The sequence below is a fragment of the Falco rusticolus genome, chromosome 12 (assembly GCF_015220075.1).
Source record: "Falco rusticolus isolate bFalRus1 chromosome 12, bFalRus1.pri, whole genome shotgun sequence".
In the NCBI taxonomy this organism is placed as follows: domain Eukaryota; kingdom Metazoa; phylum Chordata; class Aves; order Falconiformes; family Falconidae; genus Falco; species Falco rusticolus.
This window is the reverse complement of record NC_051198.1, coordinates 1,104,005-1,123,163: the sequence shown is the minus strand read 5'-3', so window position 1 is coordinate 1,123,163 and position 19,159 is coordinate 1,104,005. Positions and strand designations below refer to the sequence as shown.

The window sequence follows — 19,159 nt, the reverse complement described above, 5'->3', positions numbered from 1 at the left end:
CTCCCAGCACATGTGACAGGACTTGCCTGTGTGTGTCAGTACCTGCAAACCTGGGTGCAGCTCCCGCAGCACCCACCTCTTGCAGGGTGAGACCTAGGGGCGCAAAGAGGGACATGCCGAGCTGTGGCAGGGAGGATGATGCCGTGAATCCCCATGACCATGGGAGAGGATGTTCTGCCTTACCCTGGGATCTGTGCCCCGGAGAGGGCATGGAGAGCCTGGATAGGGTCCAGAGGCAGGCGGGGATGGGCACAGCTTGCAAGCAAGCTGCGAGGAGGCACGCTGAGCTCTGCAACCTGTGCGGGGTTGTCACGGTCCGGCTGAAGGACCTGGAGAAAGTCACCCTGGGTATTGCAACATCCCTGCCTGCCCTGGCCTCATCAGCAGCCTTTTGGGAAATAACCGTGACCCAGAATGCTCTCCCAACCCCAGCTGTTCAGCAGCACGGTGAAGTAGAGGGTTTGGGATGTGCTTGCAGATGCATAAAGGGTTTTTTTGCTGTTCTATTAAAAAAAAAAAAAAAGGATGGGAGGGTGAAAAAAGGAAGTGATACTGTTGCAATCAGCATGGTGTGTGATAAAGATTTATTACAGATAGAAAGCAAATAAAGGTATGGTAGGAACTTCTTTATTACCCGTATCATGATTGCTTATGTGATCAGTGACCTGGAATACATTCAAATTCATGTTAAATAAAAGCCTAATAGAATTCTGCTCCCCGCATACCCCCCCCCCCCCCCGCCTTATGGTGATATGTGGGCAGTAGAAAGAGCAGCCAATTGCCGTGTTTACCTGCTTCCTGCTTTTCTGGAAAGTCAACAGTTTTTAAAGGCTTAGGGTGGCTTTTGAATTAAGAGACTTGCACTGGTTTAACTAAGGTCAGTGGTGGACAAGTGGTATGTAACCCTGGAGTTGTTTTTTATGAAGAAGTGACAGTGCCAGGCTCACCCCACCCTGCCCCTCTGCTCCCACCATGCAGGCTGGTCCCTGACTTTCTGAAGACCTTTCTGAAGACCTCCTGGCTGCTTTGGGAGGAGGACGTCACCGCAGCAAGGGACTACAATGTCCTGAGGCACCCAAATGACCTGCAGAGAGCATGTTCATCACTGCCCTGAAGTGATCAAAACCCATCCAGGCACTTCGGTCTGCGTGGCCGCCCGAGAAAAGCAGGTGGACCTGATGCCACCCCATTCCCAGGTGGTGGCCAGTAGTTGCACCGAGCCACCTGCTTTGGGCCGAGACCTCGGAAACCCACTGCTCTGCTGGCAAGTCCTGGTGGCTGCACCTCCAGGAGGTGCATGTGGGCTCACATAAGGCCTGGAAGGTCTTGTCTGCCCACTTTCAGACCTTTCTTCTTTTGGTGGTTCATCCATCACTAGTTAACAGGGTACCCTTGCAGCGCTGGCTTTCTTTGTGTGGTATCTTTAACCTCCTACAAGTAAATACCCTTTGTACACATGTATCTCGCTCCTTGATAGCGTATTGTATTCCTTCCACCACCAAAAGCACTGGTGGCATGGGGAGAAAGAGTCCATTTAGATAAAAAGCAATTAGCACCTCTCAGGCTGGCTTGGTATATATTGTTAAGGGCCCTCACAGGAGGCTGGTGAAATTCCTCCTGCCTAGAAAGAAGCAGGAAAGAAAAAAACCCAACACTGAGATTGTTTCAAAGGAAACCTTTCCTACAGGTTTGGAGGTGCTGTGGTTTTTTCTGAAAACCAGGCATCAAAGCTGTCTTTTCTTGCAACTTTAGGCCAGGAGTTAGGTTTCGGTAAACAAGTTGTGGTTTCTTGAGAATGAAAGAAAAGTTAGAAAAAAAATAAAATAGATAAACCACATCTTTTGTTTGCTTCCCTGCAGCGTGGTCCTGGTGCACCCTCCTGGCTGGCCAGTTGCTGCTGCGGGCAGGTTGGGGGTGGGTGGCCGGGGGTGTTTGGGGGTTGCAGCGGGGATTTGGCCCAGCAAAATATTATGCTTTATTTTATAGCCCCCTCCCCTCAGTTATATCATTACACATGATGGGCTTTAACAACACAGTACGAAGCAGTTTCTGCAAGTCTCTAGGACGAGCCATGTATCTTCATTTATATGTTAATTTGCATTAAATAAATGTCACTATAAACAACTTGTATCTTGGGAGAAGGTGGAAAACATATGGGTGTTTGCCAACCAGGGGTTATTAATTTTACACTTTCCATCTGGAGCCTATAAAGGGTCCATTCTCAGAAACAATAAAGATCCAAGGTCGCCGGAGAGCGCGGGGAAGGCCACTGGCAGGGTTCTGCCATGCGCGATGCGAGAGCCATAAAGCCTTTGTTCCACCTCCAAGGTGCACATGCCCACGTATGAGCGCCTCGTTAAAGCCTGCACACATGCTGGGGCATGTTCTTCTCTTCTTATGAACCATCCCACCCCCACAAACCCAAGGAGCAGCCAGGGTCTGTGCCAGAAGGAGGCACAAAAAGGAGTACCTTGCTGGCAGGGGGCCAGGGAGGAAGCACGAAGCTTTCCCCAGCGGTGCCGGGATCTATCGTGAGATGTGCTGCTGCCAAGTCTCCCCGTGCACAGAGAGGAAGGGGCAGATGTCCCGCACCCTGGGGAGGTCCCGCAGAGGAGGGGGCAGATGTCCCACACCCTGGGGAGGTCCCACCTGCACAGCCATGGCTGGGAGGAGAAAGGGAGCTCGGTCATGTGGAGGACATGGTGGTGGGAAGTGACAAAGTATTTCACACAAAAAATAGTAAGATTGTCTCCAAAAGATCACCTCTTTCCCTTTGCACAGTAGATTCCTTAAGAGTTGTTGTGGGCGAAAAAAAAAATAGGAGCCCTGAGGAAGGTAAAGCACCACAGGGCTGGGGGCACAGGTCTGTGCTGGCCACCCCAGAGGTCGGCAGAGCTACTGGTGGTGCAGTCACACCTGCTAAAAATCGGGCTGATAGTGACAAAAGTGTCAGCAAACACTTCTGAATGCTGCGATGTTGCCTCATACGGGCTGTTGCTTTTCAGATAGTTGTGCAAGCAGCCCCGCGCCCCTCGTCCGCCCCTCGGGCTCCTCCTAACCTGCCATCCTCTTGCTTTCCGTGGTTCTTGTTCCCTTTCTCCTTCTTTTGTTGCAGCCCTTGTTTGCTTTTCTCAGCGCCTGCCCCTCTCCCTTCTCACCCCTGCGTTTATTGGATTTCTCTCTTCTTTCTTGTTTCTCCTCGGTTCCTTCCTTCACCCGCTTTCCTGAGCAGGAAACAAAACTCGATGGTGTTGGCATTGGTCGTATGAACTTTTGACCCTCCTGGGCAATGTTTGAGTGCATTTGAGATGTGGTTGCATAAATGCGCCTCTACCCCCAGCACCTGGATCCCGAACATCCTCCCGGGTGGCCTGAGATGCTGGGGCTCCAAACCCGGCTCGGCGGCTGCATCCCTATGGACCTGAGCTGCAGAGGGGAGTGCCAGGAGACACCCCGGTGTTGCTTGTAGGTACCTGTGCAAAGGCTGGAAATGTGTTAGCGATGACTTTGCCAGCCTTGAAGGCAAAGGGAAGCCAAAACCGAGCAGATGAAGCTATACTGAAGCATCTTCACTGGAAACAGGCTGCTTTTTTTTTTTTTGATTCCCTCCCAGTCTCCTTGTATTTCCAAATCCCCCAGTGTTTTCAGCCAAGAGATGATATTTGCTAAACCAAGAGGCTTTTTATTTTAAAAAAACAAAAACCCCCAACCAACAACCAACCAAAAACCCCACAACAACCCCAAACCCAAACACCCCCACCCCCACCCCGTAAGTTATCACAGGAGGAAATGTCAACCCCCCCTGCCCCCAGATTCTTCCAGGCCCCCAGGTTTTATTCTGCAAAGTGAGTGAGGGGCCAGGTTTGTAAAGGGTGTCTCAAGTTTTAGTGGGGTCTGAGGCAGTGCCAGGCTATTCTATAAATGCTCCCTGGATACTGGCCATCTCGGCATGTAAATATCTTTCAAAATTGGATCCCTAGGAGCCTTGAGAGTCTCCAGGACTTATGCTCCTAAGTCATTTAGGTGAGATGAAAATGTCAACCCAGAGCTCAAAGTAGAGCCCTGGTTGCTTGGGGTGGGTGGCTGGGGTTTTGGGTGGGTTTGGTTGGGTTTTTTTTTTCCTTTGATTGAAAGTCAATTTACTTGCTGTTTGGGAAGGGAACACCAGTTTAGTGTTGTTTCAAAGAACATTTTGAGAGGAAGAGTCACTGGGTGGTTATTTCTCAAGATGGCTGTTTCAGAGGTGGCTCCGTGCAAGCATTTTCAGCCCATAACAGGGGAAAAGGATGATAATATTTTTTCCTTCTGTAGCTGAAACAAATCCGGCCCTGAAATGAAGGGCATGGTGGGACACAAAGTGTACTGAGGGTGGTGGTCGGTGCTGAGCTGGCTGCCCCGCTGTGCCCTGCGGCAGGGCTTCGTGCTGCCGGCCGGTGTGCCCTGGCTCACAGGTATCCCAGCCCACCTGCCCTGATAAAAACCTCCCCAGGGAAGTTTCTCCCACCCAATTCCATACAGCGACGCTAGCTGCCTGGAAGCCCCCAGTTTCCAAACACACATGTTGGGTTGTTGGGGTGGGTATTTTTTCAGACATATAAGGCTAGCCGGCCTCTGGCTGGGTATTTCCATACTGCTCCCGGCTCCGTCCTAACCCGTTCCCAGTCCGACCCGTCCCGTAACAAATCTATTCAGGGAGGCCTCTGAAAAGGGAGAAAGAAATGCCATCCATTCAGCAGCCCCTGCTCCTTCTGACACCCTCTGTCTCCCCATCCAGTTCATAAAGGACTTTCTGTTGGTTCGCAGCAACCAGGGAGCAGGAATGCCGCCGGCCGATCATGGTTTATGTCGTCTACAAAATGCCAACAGTATGGGGATCAGATGACCCTGGACGTGTTTATTGTAGTAGGGGAAATTAGCAATAAATAAAGGCAAGTGGGCAGAAGAAAACTGGGACCCTCTGGGACTCTTGTGTCTATAGGGTCAGAATCAAAAGAAGGCTTGCTTTGCTCCTATAATTTAACCCAGCCCCTGGGCTCCTTTATCAGAGCAAGGACAAGGACATGCTAATCTGAGTGCCCATAATTTAACGGAAATATACTGTACTTACACTGTGCGTTTCGAGGCGGCTGGCTGGTCCCGCGGGGCCCCGGGTCCTGGCTGAGCCGTTTCAGGTGCAGCTGGCACGGGAGGCTGCCCTGCCGCCGGGAGCAGCCGCGAGCGGTGCACCGTTCAGGCTGTGGTGCCCGTATGGGGTTTCTGGCCAGGGCCATCCGAGCACGGGCCTTTAGGGCATGTTCTTTCATGGGAATGCTGGTTTTTCCCCATCCCTGTGGCGTGGTAAAGTGTGGGAGCCAGGCGTTTGGTGCTGCCTTGTCTCCCGTGGATGGGTCCCCTGACCCAGCACCCCCGTGGGACTGAGCTCGACCACGGCGGGTTATCAGCCCTCTCTTCTCTCACACCCCCAGTACTCCCTGTTCTGGTGGAGAGGCATCCCTGCGGAGCCTAGTCCTGCTGCAGCCCCTCCATCCTGCTAAACAGACACTGGTTACCTTCCCCTCCAGGCCCTTATTTAGGTGGCTAATGGGATTACCCAGCGGTTCAGCGGTGTGTGCACCTGTAAATGCGGTGCTGGACGAGGTCCCCAAAGCCCTGTGCTCCCGGGAGGGACAGGTGAGACACCCCTCTGCAATGTGCCACCACCAAGTCCTGCTCCCTGGGGCTGTTGGTGGCTTTCTGCAGGCTGGGGCACCTGGGGTTTCACTTGCATCAGCCTGCAAGAGGTGGTTTTTCCTCCCTTCAAAACTACCCGCTCGCCTTGTTCCTAAGATACTTTCCCCTTCACCAAGGATTGTTCTTCCCATGGAGAAAAAAAAAAAAAAGCCAGGGTTTTCAATAATCTGGGATGGCAGAGCAAGCCAATAAATTCTCTGCTTGAAAGATGAAAGACTACAGTTAAAGAAAAAGAAAAACCGGCTGACAAAGCCCTCCTCCCGCAGCCCCTGCGTGCTGTACCACAGGTGTCTGTGGCGCTTTCACCAAACCGCCCTCTCTCGAGAGACAGGCGGACCAAGCGTGTGCTTCCCCTCTCAAAACCTGCTTTCAATGACTGAAAAAATTTGAGACTGCTTTTTTGTTGTTGTTTTTTTGTTGTGTGTGTGCACAGATGTTGTTATCTATTCCCGCTCTGTGTCTGTGGCATATGGAAGTGGGACCAGGGCGGTTGCAGTTTTTGGCACTGGCAGCCTGTGGGTCTGTGGGGGCAGGGGCCGCGGTAAGACCTGGTGGGTTCCCGTTGACTTCAATGTTGGTGCCCAGCCACTTTGGAGGGGTTCCTGGCCAAATAACCTGGCCATGGCCAGCAGGGCCCTTGCTGTCTCACTGCAGTGACCCAGGGCGTGGGCAGTCTGGGTCTGCAGTGGCGGCATCCCTGCATCCCACTGCCCCAGGAGGGATGGAGCTGCTGGGAAAATGCCTGTCCTAGGTGCCGGCTCCTGCACCTTCCCCACTGAGGCAGTGGTGGGGAGCAATTAGGGACCCCACTGAGGGGTAAAAGCCTCGTTATGTAAAATAAAACATTAAACCAGGCGATAATGGAGGAAATTAATAATACCCAGAAGACGTTAAAGGTAAATATGATTGTAATGTAAACGTAATGGCTTTAAATATTGGCTTTTATGTGACAGCTGCTCTCTAAGCACCTGCTTTAGTCTCTTATTCACAACAGTAATTTACAGGCAGCAGCTTTTGTTGTGTGGCACAAAAAAAAAAAAGAAATATCCTTATATTCCTATTGTCTTGGTGCTTTTTCCCCTTCCATTTCCGTGCCTGGGAGGTATTATTGCCTGCATTCCATTCTCGACCCGGTGAGACACGTTAAGGCCGTTATGATCCTGATGCCGGACCACAGACCACAAAGGGATGCACAGAAATAGTGTGTGTGTGTGTGTGTCCCTCTGGGAGCAGCTGGTGTTTGCTTGCTGGGCAGCCAGGATTTCAGGGCCAAGAAGCGCGTGGGGCTGGGGACAGAGGCTTGGGGGGCACAGGAGCTGCGGGTCCCCAGGCTAGGGGGATGGACCCTGCCATACCAACGCTTTCTCGGTTTGAAGTGTTCTTGCTTAGGCATCCTTTGGCCCCTGAAATATGGGATGGCAGTGGCAAGCTGGAGGGATAGGCACAGCTTTAAGTGCTGTAAGTTAGAAGTGCTGATTTTCTGCTTTTACTCAAACCCCTGCATTTTCTCTTTGGAATATCTAGTTGCATATTTGGGAACTGTATTCTCCCTGGATTTTTTTTTCCCTATGGATGTTTATGTACGGGCTCTGGCCGCAACAGGGGGACATGCTGGGCTTCGTCTGGCACCCGGGCTGGTGGCACCACATATTTATGGCCGAAGGCCAGTGGCCTCCAGCCACCAGGTGCTGGCCAGGGAGGGCTGGGGGGGGGGTGCTTTGGCACCAGCAAGTCCAAAGTACAACTGTTAACCAGTAACCGTGCCTGCCCTCCGCTCCCCCCCCCCCCCCCCCCCCGCTGTGTCCTCCCTCGGGGTTCTGCACTCCCCTTTTTCACAAGAGGTGTTTTCTCCCCTGCATCTGGCAGGACCTTGTCTCTGGGCCCCCGCGGTGTGCAGCTTGGCAATGCAAGAGTTGCAGTAGTGCCTGTGGCTATAGAAGTCATTGCAATTCTCAGGTTTTTGCATACTTTGCTTATTTTAAAATGCCAGTTTCCAGAGTCATGCCATTCTGTAACTAGCCTCTCACATTCACCTGGAGAAAAGTAAGCTTTATCCACAGCCCCGCCCACCCCACCCCCTTTTTTTTTTTTGTCTGGGTTTTTTTACAGCTGCAAAAACTAGGAGGAAAGTAAAAATTACATCCATCCAGGATTTTTTGTAATTATGTCCTCATAAAGGTCATTTCATCATTGGGTATTAGTTTCATGGAGTCCTTTCTGAATGCTGGTTGTTAGCAGCAAAGCATCAGCAAAGCAAATTTGGCCCTTGGGAGTGGGATGGGACAGTGGGTGCCCAGCAGAAGTGCCTGGCAGCTTTTCCACAGCGATTAAAAGCTTTGCCCCTCTATGGGGGCTGCAATTCCTAATTTTGCAGAAGCACTGCAGGGCTGAGGGATTACATCACGCCGGGTTTGAGGGCTGGAATATTCCCCTAGCCCTAGTGATATCGGGGGGCATGGTAAACTTTTACCTTAAAAGAGCTGTGTGGATGGATAAGAGATGTGCCCGAGCTTCGTATTTACTTTAAGATTAGTGAAGAATTGGCTAGAACAGCGTGTTTTCTGTTGACTGTGAAAACAAGCATGGCCCTGGCCCGGGCTGAACCCGGCAGGGGGACAAGCCCTGTGCTGGCAGCGTGCAGGCAGGGTCCCTGCCTGCAGCTGGGTGCAGGTTAGCCTGGCAGGAGCCCTGCTTTGCGGGGGGGTGGCAAAGGCTGCAGCAGTGGTGGCTAATGCAAGCCTAGCCTGGGGGAGGGAGGAGCCCACCTGTGCTGTGGGGGTGGCCGGGAGACCCGCTCAGCTCTTTGCTACTCCAGGACGTTTTTAAAAGATAATGAACATACAAACATGGGAGGGCAAGAGCACTCGGGTAGTGTGGCTTAGGCTCATGATAGAAAATTCAAACAATATTAGACTCAAAAAGTCAACATTAGACACACTTCTACTAAGGACCTACAAACAAACAGAGTTCCTCTGTACACACATTAACAAACACGGCTCGGATGATGATGATGGCTGCTTTCACCTTTTCACTGTCTCCGTCTTTTACCCAGGCATTGTGGTGGGTTTCGGTGGTTCCCAGCATTGGGAAGACTGCGTTGTGGAGGGCTCTTGCTGCTAGTGCTCATCCATCCATCCATCCATCCATCCATCCATCCATCCATCCATCCACCCCTCGCCTGTTGAGCCTCCTTGGGGAGCACAGCCCTGGGGTCAGCACATCCTCAGAATTTTTGTTCCTCCAGGTCTAGAAAAGTCAAGAAGGGTTAGTGCAGGGTGAGCTGAAGAGCTGGCAGTGTTCACACCAGCCCCGTGGCACAGCGTGGGGAGGTGCAGGTTCCACCCCATGCTTGCTCGGTGGATTTTGGCCCTTGCTGCCGGCCGGGTGCTGCTGCTGGGGTTTGCTCTGCGATAAGGATGGGGAGTATGGCCTGAATGGCTGGGCAGATGGCCCCGGCCCTGGCCTGTGCCGCCCCCGTGGCTGTTGGGCAGCTGGGTGGGTGGCAGGTAGGCGCTCCCGGTGACACAGCAGGGCTAGAGCCAGGGGCAGCGGACAGACACCTGGCCCTGGCTGTGCCTGCACCCCACATTGCTGCGCGTCGGCACAAGCCGCGATTGCTATTAACAGGTACGCGGTGCCTCAGGCACAGCTCTCGAGGTCTGATTTTTCCATGGCTTAGCAGCCGTCCTTGGGGCTGGATGTTTCTAATACCTGGAGCGAGATCAAACCTCTCCTCCCCGAAGGTGAAACACTCATCTTCCCCCAGACCCCACTGCTTAAGGAATGGAGAAGGAGATGATCTCCTTAGAAAACCTGCCTTTATATATTGAACTGAATAATGAGCCCTGTGTTTCGGGAAAAGGAAGAGCAAAGGGAGTCCTTAGGCTCTGCTGCTGTTCTCTCCTCTTCCATGTTTCACCTCGAAGATCAGGGGGAAGCGAGGGGAAAGCCTCCCTCCTAAAGAGCATCCTAATTGTCATTGCCCCCGTGCCTCTATGCGAGACAGTCTATAGCACCCAGCAGGCACATCCAGGGCTGCTGCCTCTCCTCCAAGTCCCTGGTAATGCGATGCCTTTCCCCAGGATCAAGGTATTAAGGTTTAGGTTATTTGTATTGATTTTATGTGCTGCCATGCTGTGTCAGTCATGCTCATATTTGTGGTTCACAAATTCCTCCTTTAAATGTCACAGCCATTTCATCTCCCTTTGCCATCAATACTTCCAGCCATGGGGGCTGTTTATTAACCCCGGCGCCAGCTTCTCTCGCACACACCTTGCTTCTCCTTTTCAGGTCCCTCTTTATTAGCAGGGGAGGAAAAAAAAAAAAAAAAAAAAAAAAAAAAAGAGGAAAAATAGAGTTACTTCCCCACAGAGGAAAAAGACCTCCAGAAAGTGCGTTGGGTTGCTCTGCACAATTTTTGGGCCCTCTAGTGGTTAATGCCATTTTTGGATGAATTTTCGGCATTTCCCTGGTGCTGCAGCAGCGGCTTCCTCCTGGCAGAGCCGTGACTGTGTTTGGATAATGTGATTGCTGAGCAAGCAAGTAGAAAGAAAACGGCAGAGACGGCTTCATCAGGCGCCTGCCTTGCCCAGGGATTCCCCTGGAAATGCCAGAGCAGGTCTGGCACATCACCCCAAGCCATCCAAATGCACTGCTCTCTCTGGGAAGTGACCGGGAAGACCCACGGATACCTCCGAAGGCATAGGGATAATGACTGTATTTATTAGCCACCGCCCTATTTTCCTTGTGATCCTTTAACAAACAGGCAGCAGAAATAAAAACAGCAAACATGTTTTCCCCTATTCCTCTGCAAGCGCTTACTTAAGCTTTTATTATATTTGGCCATGGGACGTTTGGTAAACTTACTGATGATATCAGAGAATGATTTTACAAACAGTAAAAGTTACACTATTGACACCTCCAAATTCGGGAGTATTTACATTGTGTTAGGTGCACACTTGCTCAGCGAGATTAACAAACATTACTCGAAAGGCTATAGCCAAATCCACCGTGGTTGTTTATAAAACCTTTACAACTCATCAGCTTCTACTAACACACTGGCACTGTTCAATTACCATCACTTTTAGAGAGCCTTAGCAAAACACCCAGTGCCCATGTAAATAGACAAATCTGAAAACTAGCTGGTCTGTTGGCTTACATACTGTAGGTAATGTTTTCTTTTGCTCAAATTTGTTCTAGAAACTAATCATGCTCTGATAAAGCCATCTGCAAATATGAGAAAGATTGACATCCACATGTCAAAGTTTACACAGCCTGACCAAGTGTACATATAGTGTGGGCGATGCGAGGGCCCCGCTGCGCCGAGTTTCGTGGGGCCGTGCCGGCAGGGATGCTACTTTGGGGGCCAAGCTCCTGCCTGGGCGCCGCTTGCTGCAGCCCAAAATGCGATGTCTTTCTGGGAAGGAGGGTTAAAGCCAAATTATTCCAATGCAAACAGCAGATCTTGGCTAAGCCCGGTTGGGATGGAGATGCTCTGCCGCATCCCTGGCTCCACCGAGGCGTCAGGGACCTGGCATTGCGATGCTTCCGTGACAAGGTGCTCCCACACCAGGCTCCGGCAACCAGCTGGACTTGTCTTCCATATACCCCTTTTCCAGGTGGGAAGTAAAGCTGTTTTCTCCCAGGGTTTTGCCCCTGGGTGCTTGCAGGGGCCCATGTGGAGCTGGCGGGGTGCCTCGAGGCATACGGCAAAGGGGCATCAGCGGGATGCTGAGGCAGTGGTGCCGTGGCAGGGCTGGGGGCAAGCGGTTGTGCCCACGCTGCTGGCTGCCCTGCGACGCTTTCTGCATGGCAACAGCCAAAAAAAAGTTGGAAAAAGCTTCGAGGTGAAGCTTAGCAAAAGCTTTTGACACAAGACTTGTTATCCCACTGAGGAGCGATCATTAGACTTGGTCCAAAGTACAGATTTCCGTTTGGCTTTCGGTTGCTAAACACGGCTTTTGTTGACTCCTAAACAAGGCCAGCGCTTGAGATTTGGAGCCGACCCCAGCGGCTGGCACCCAGGCCCTGAAAACCCAAATACAGAAGGAGAAAATAAATCACTTACGTTTTATTTAATCGTATTGCTAAAGAAAGGATTTAATGGACTTCCCATCCTTCTTTTAATCAAATAAAATATCCTGCCCGCACGGGGCTGAGCCTGGACACTTGCCTCGCCAGCACGGCGAGGGAGCCAACTTGAAGTGTGTGCTGAGGGGAGCCGAATAAAACCCTGGGCCAGCCACCCTGGGCACAAATCCTCATTTTTTTTTTCAGGCCCCATGGGACTGGGGCAGGACCCTGAACTGAGAGGCTGGGGACCACAGCCCCAGGCATGGGAGCTGCTGCTGCAATGCACGTCCCACTTGTGTCCTCTGCTGATGCTGCCCGGGGAGATGGGGTTGCTATAGCTTGCCTTGCTGCTATTGGCATTATCTGCATTGTAGTATGGAACCAATCTGGGATGGAGAAATCAGGATGGTTTTGGAGCTGAGGGGGAAAACACCACCTCCAGTGCAGTGATGCTCCATGTGGAGCTCCTCTCCTGGGCACTTTTTTGCAGGTTCCCAGAGCAGAGAGGTAGCATGAGTAGCATCACTCCCAAGCTCCCTTTGGTGCTGAGCTGAAAGGTTGGAGTCCTGGATGCTCCTTTTGTGCTAAGTGGCTGTAACGGCATGGTTGGCTTTTTTCCATCAGTTCTGGTTTTGCCTCTGTATTTCTGAGCTGTGCTCTCAGCCTCTTGTGTAGACAGACGGGTAAACAGGCATAGACATAGAGATATTAAAGCAAAATTCACGCCCCACCCCTTCCCTCTCCCTCTGCTTCCACCACAGCAGAAGGATGCTCGGGGCTGGCCCTGCCAGCCGGCAGCTCTCCATTGGGAAGGGGCAGCTATGCCACCCTGCCTTTCCCTGTATCCCTGCAGAAAGCCAGATCTGATTGCCTGGGCTTCGTTATGCTAATGGCGCAGCCTAGCAGGGAGCACTGGAGTAAACCCCTCTTGCTCCGGGGCTGCTCCACGCTGGGAGGCTGCTGTGAAGGGGACCTTGTCCGAGGGGAAAAGTCAGCCTTCAGAAGAACCTTTGATGGAATAAATAAATAAATGGATAAATCCAAGCTTGCCTTTAATAGGGGCTCGAGCTGCAGGTCCATGCGTGCTAGCATTAGGTGTTTAAGGCGACTTGTTTGAAAGCGCATCAGCATCAATCATTGTCTGCTGCTACTTGAAAAACAACGCTGATAGACTAGCGGGGAGCAAAGCTTTCTGCCTGCCTCCGCAGCATGCTGCAATTCAATTAGTCATGGTCAGAGGGTGGCATTATTATTCATACATTACTGATTGTTCCCAAAGTAAACAGCGCGAGGATGGGGTCTGTGATCCTCTCCGTGCCCTTAGCCAGGACACAAAGGGAAATGTGATGCAGACCCTGGGGTGGGACGTTGTTTGCAAACTTCACAGTCAGATCGTGCTGGTTTTCATCCTCCTCGCAGATAAGTGTCGGTGTATGCATACAAAAAAGCGCTGAGATATTTTACCCCAGTCAATTCTGTGATGGTTTCTTTTAACACTGATAACTTTTTTTTTTTTAAAAAAGCCACATGCTAATTTTAGATAGGATGGGTAGCTTAAACTATGCAAATACAGACCCTGTCACCACAGAATATAATAATGATCGACAGCTTAGCAATTAGCAGTAAATAACCACGCTATGCAACACAGCAATATCATTTGCATGCTCGCAAAATAGCCACCCAAAGCTGTAATGGCCTATGAAGCCATCTGTTTATCGGCAGTACGGTGGGGAAAGCCAAAACACGCATGACATGAAGCCTGACGAAAGTGCTAGGGACCAACTTCTGCCCTTGCTTGGGGCTGAAGCAGCGGTCGGACCTGTGCTCCCCTCGGCAGCAGCTGGAGGAACCTTCCCCTGCAGCAAACATAGGGAAGAGGGCTCCTGAAAAGGCTGCTAATTGCTTTACACCTTTCTGTCTGTCCCCCCCTTACCTCCCGCCCCCGCTCAGTTTATCACCTCAGCTAATGGTGCAAATTACCACCCGGGCTGATTTCCTCGGCTTGCCCATGATTTAATAAGTGAATGCGAAGCTGTGGGGAGAGGGGGTGAGCATTGCCTGCAGAGCAGCGGCAAAGGCTTGCAAGGGGTCATAGCCAGCAAAGGCAAAACTCCTGCCCGCCTGGGTTGTCATCTCCTTCCCTAGTGATGCTGCAGAGCAAAATATATGGAACGGTGATGGGCGGATGTGGAATAATCAGTTGCTCTGCGAAAATGTTGTATGAGTGTAGGGGTTTAGGTGCCCGGGTCTGGCACGGCACCAGTCTCGAGTGTACGCTAAACTGTTTAAGGGCATAAGTACCCTCTGAGTGAAACCATTTCACAATGACTAGAATGGAAATTAGTACAGTCACAGTAAACGTAACCACCACCTATGCAGGTGATACCTATGGTGTATGTATCGGAAAGTCTGTTTTCAAACATTCGAGCTTAGCTTGATTAAAGGTTAAATGGATTTCCAGCACTAAAAAATATGACACTTCCCACGCTGGGTGAATGCAGAAGGGTTTTGTATGTCCTGATATATTTAACAAACTTATAAGCTCCTCTTTTAACCTTTGTGCTTCAGAAGCGTTAATGAAATATTCTGCCCAAATTGCCTTTTCTTATGGGGCAGGGGACTTGAAGTGCAGATTTCTTCTTCTCATAAAAAAATTTTAAAAGTTGTATGAATGTATATTAGTCTTCTCCCTGGAATGAGCTCCCAGCTCCTCTTGTGATGGGGATGCTCTCCCAGTGCAGCATCTCCACCGCTCCCTGGCAAACCCCTCCTCCAGCCCGCTAATGTATTTGCACAAAACTTGAAGGAGCGCAATCTACGTGAGAGCCCTGCTGCCTCCGGAGTTATTACAGGGACTGATGGGCAGCCACCCTGCGAATCAGCGTGTTTGCTCCTTTTCCTTGGGGAAGCCAGCTGGCTACAATAAAAATGTACTTCTTTGATAGCTGCTGCCCCAAGTGCTTGACAAAATTCAGGTGCGAGGGAGGAAGATTGCTTTGGGCAGGGTGAGGAGGAAGATGAGCTCCCAGCTGCAGCTGTCCGGGGAGTGTGGACTGAGTGAAGAAGTTGTGGTGGTTGGTGCTAAACATCTTCCAGGCTCAACATCAGAATTATTGATGTGGCTGCACCATTTCTGGGAGGATCCGCCGCACATAGCATGCACACAACAAATCCCACCCAAAGGAAAATAACCACCTGATACTCCAATGAACTCTAATATTTCTGTTTTTTGTTTTTGTTTTTTTTTAAAAGGCCTTCTTCACCATCTCATTGCTATTCTTCCCCTGCCCTATTTCTCTTCCAAAGGACCAACCCAAACGTAGCAAGGGAGCAGCCGCAAACCTCCTCAAATGACAGATGCAATGCCTAGTGTCAGTCAGTGCCGTTATTTTGCATAGCAGTACTGTTCAGGCCCCTTGACAGCTTGATTTAAGGCCGCCCTTGCTTGTCGTGTTGACATGACAACTGTGGGATATGTCGTAAATATCCCAGGAGTGGACAGGAATTGTGGAGCTGGATTGTACGGGCGGTATTGTACGGCATGTGGCTGAGCCCTCAGCCCGTCCCAGCGGCTGAGCAGGGTTTGATGTGGTTTTGTTTGGAAAAGAAAGAAATAAGAAAGAAAGGAAGGGAAAAAAAATTTAAAAAGAGCAAACTTTATTTTTGGTTGATTTTGTAACTCTTTGTGGTTGTGGGATCACTCATGGCTGTCAAGGACCCAGCCGGCTGAAAGCTATCAATCAACCAGGGGTTTTCTGAAAGACTCAGAGATATCTGTTCCCTCTCCCCAAGGCTGAGCGGCTGCAGAAGTGAAGCCAAGGCTTTTCAAGACTTGAAGTGGAGGACAGGCTTTTAAATCTGGGCAGGCAGGATGGTGAGGAGCGTTATCAGAGCAAAGTCTTGACCTAAAGCCTGTCAAAGCCAGGGCAGGGTCTTACCGAATGCCCTGCAGGGTCCTGCCGGGCAAAAGAACCTTTGGAACCAGGTTTTGGGGTGTGTTGGACCACGTGGCATCTCCCCAGTGATGCTGAATCCCATCGTTATCGGCCTGTTTCTGGCCTTGGTTGTGGAGTGTCAGTGGAGTGGCTCCAGCAGCAGCCACCCTCTCTATCATGCTGAGCGGCCGTGTCCCAGCACGCCGTGAGCAGGTGAAGGAGGTGAGGAGGTCCAGAGGCACAGACATCAGTGTCTAGTGCTGCTCTGCCCAGTCACATGGCATCCCAACAGCTTGTTGGTACCTGGAAACAAAGATTAGAAATGAAACGGTACAACTGGTACAAACAACAGCTTCTCCAAAGAGACAGTATTTGAGCAGTGGGTTGCACCAGAGCAACAGAATTTAATGATTTCCTGGACTTTTGACACCGTTCTGGGGTAGACCAGAGCAATCTGTGCTTGGAGAAATACCCCTGTCATCATCTTCAAAACTACACGCTCAGCCTGAGCGGGTTCAAAGCCCTTTTCTCAAGCTAGCATCCGTAGAGGGGGACATTTCCATTCTGTTATTTTCTCTTAGGTTTGGAGTTTATAAAGCAGCACACACGCATATTGAGTTTTGTTTCAAATTGAAATGAGACATTATTGAAACAAAGGAAAAGTTTCCTCTTCTCTCCCCCCATTCTTTTCCGCTATTATATGCAGCAAGACAAATGATGGGGAAAAGCTCCTTCCCACTTTTTCCTTTTCTTTTTTTCCTTTTGTAATTTTGAAAAAAGACCCCAACTTGAAAGGAAGATGAGCCAGAGCAGCAAGGGAACAAAACCCATCAGCAACTCCATCGCTGGGATTTTAAAACATTTAAATGCACCAGGGTTACGAGGGAACAATCTCTGTCATTTCCAAAGTTTCCTGAGTTGGAGGAGCTGTGGAAAGGAAAAGAGGAGAAAGGGGGGGGGAGGGGAAGGAGGGAAATAATGGCAAATCCTAATATGAAGCATCATATGCACAAACTGAACTTAAGACTTCAGATTTGTTTTAAGGACAGCTCATTCAGAGGACGGCGTTGGTGCCTTGGTCCCTGCAGCTACTCCCCTGGACATGAGCCGACACTGAGCCCCTCTCGCAGGACACGGGGGCCCCACGTCCCCCATCCCAGTTATTCATGGTCCTGACCTGGAACAGAGCCCAACAACTGCATAAACTTGATCCAGTCTGAGATGGGCATGAATTTACCTTTAGCTTTACAAGGACTTCATTGCTACCCCTACCTTCCCTATCCATAGCCCCAAAGTGCTTGAAGTCATCAAAACCCCCAGGCTCCTAAACCGCCACCCCTAGTCCTGTTTTCTGTGGCACGGGGGAGAGGTGCAGTGGGTACCATGAGCATCGCACCTAAGGTCCCTCCCAGCCTCATCTGCAACAGCAACCCAGGGCAGATGCTCTGGGGACAGCAGTCATAAGGTGGTGAGCACGTGACTTTCCCCCCCCCTCCCCCAAACAATCCTCGAGCCTTCGGAAAGGATCTGTCAAGCCCAAAGCGGTTTGTAAATATTTCGTAACACTCAGGGCACTTTTCCTTGAAGCTTTCCCTTGCGGTGCTCATTTATTCCAACATTTTCTAAACTTGCTGCTGCTGCAGGCTGGTCCTCTTGAAGCAATCCCTGATGCTGTGAGCACCAGAGCTCCTGTCCTGATTTTGCATGACCTATCCTTGACGTGGTGCGTCACCTCTGAGCGTGGCCACTGCCTGGCAATTTCAGGGTGGAAGGGTGTTTGCATGGGTGGGCAGACTTGAGACCCACCTCCTCGTCCTCTCGGGTCATTTTATAAATCTTAGTTGAATGTGAATGTAACGAGCAAACTGTAAATGTGACAGGGAAGAGCATTGGATCCCACCACCTGCTAAAGCATCACCTCTGCATAGGGCTGGATGATGGAGAATGTTGCTGCTGAAGGCAAGGGCCATGAGAAATCCCAGAAAGGACCTTCAGTATTGTCCAGGGCACATCCCACCCCTGGTATGCGGGTGGCTTGGCAGTACTCACAAGCAGAAATCATAAATGCAATACTAGTCCTTCCCTTCCTTCTTGGATGCTAGGAGAAATGTCTTGATTAGTTTTGTTTGCTTGGGCTTGTTTGTTTGTTGATGTGTGTTGTGTATTTGTAGGTGTGTGTAGGCTTTATTGACCGAATGCTGAGTTCACGCGTAAGTGGGGTTATAGGGAGGTATCGAGGAGGAGAAGCAAGCTGGCTGGATTGATAGATATGGCATTTACATTCTCTGTTCAATCTGCATCAGGGAGGAGGGTCACTGCAATATTAGTTTTGACTGAGATGTAGTTTGTGGAGCTCCGAGAAAGCCACAGGCACAGGGCTGGCAGAGGGAAACCCTTCACCCTTCCCCAAAACCTGGCCAGAACCAGATTGTCCTGACAAGTCTCATTGCATGGACTGGTGGGAGGAGAGGGGGAAGGTCGCAGGCGATGGGCTCGTAGGGGAACCTCAGCTGCCGGGAGCAGCTGTGGGACTGCCCGAGACAATCCTTGTCATTGCCGTCACCATAACCATTGCCATCATCATTAGTGCCATTACCATTGCTAATGTCATTGCTGTCACCATCACCATTGCCATTGTTGCCACTAGTGCCATTGCTATTGCGTCGCCACCACCATTGCTATCCTTGCTGTTGCCATCGCCATTGCTACTGCCATGGCCATCACCACAGGAGTGCCAGGAGAGCTGGGGCAGCTCAGCAGGCATGTCACCCCCAGGCCAGGGGACGAGTGCTGTGCTGGGCAGCTCGGCTCTGCCTCTGTGCCTGCCGTGGCCGTGGGGGCTCCAAGCTGTGCTTCAAGAGCACTTACTGAGTTTCAGGACCCAGAAGGTAAATAAAAGGCACATTTTTTTAAGGTTTCATACTTACCAAACCAGTCTGGGGCTTTTTTTTCTTTGAGGCTTGACTTTTAATTGCTGGGCATAGGGAAAGAAAGATGAAGCGAAGTGGGGAAAAAAGCGACTTTAATTGTCACCTGTGTCCTCTCCCCGGTGGGACAGCAGGAGGGGTGTTCCCCAGCCCCAGATCTCCTGTGCAAACAGCTCCTTTCCCTCTCTGCCCACAATATGTAAAACCAAGGCATTTATGTGCAGTTTGTGATCTGGCTACTTCCACTGTTGGCTATCTTAACCCGAGACTGGCAGCAGGGGTCTGGCTTCCAAACAGCCCAGGAAACCCAGCTCCAAAACACTGCCCAGCACCAAACCCCAGACCTCCAAGGCAGAAATAATGTTGGAAGCCTCAAAGATAAAAACAAGACAAATCAACATAAATTCATCCCGCTTGCACCGGCTCCCCGCTGATTTACATCGGCTCAGTGCTTGAGCAACAAACATAAAATAAATATCCTCCGCGTACAACTGT

The 19,159-nt window shown here is 50.8% G+C and overlaps 1 long non-coding RNA gene across 2 annotated transcripts in view; it reads left to right on the top strand.

The window, feature by feature from the left end:
- The window catches only part of LOC119156169, a 48,246-nt gene that overhangs the window by 24,868 nt on the left and 4,219 nt on the right, over nt 1-19,159 (top strand). Inside the window, exon 4 of one of the 2 annotated variants that reach the window (XR_005106988.1) lies at nt 979-2,075. The exons of the other annotated variant lie outside the window; for it this stretch is intronic. This is a non-coding gene — a long non-coding RNA (uncharacterized LOC119156169). Of the gene's footprint in view, nt 1-978; nt 2,076-19,159 lie in introns of those variants that run through there. 2 annotated transcript variants of the gene reach the window in all.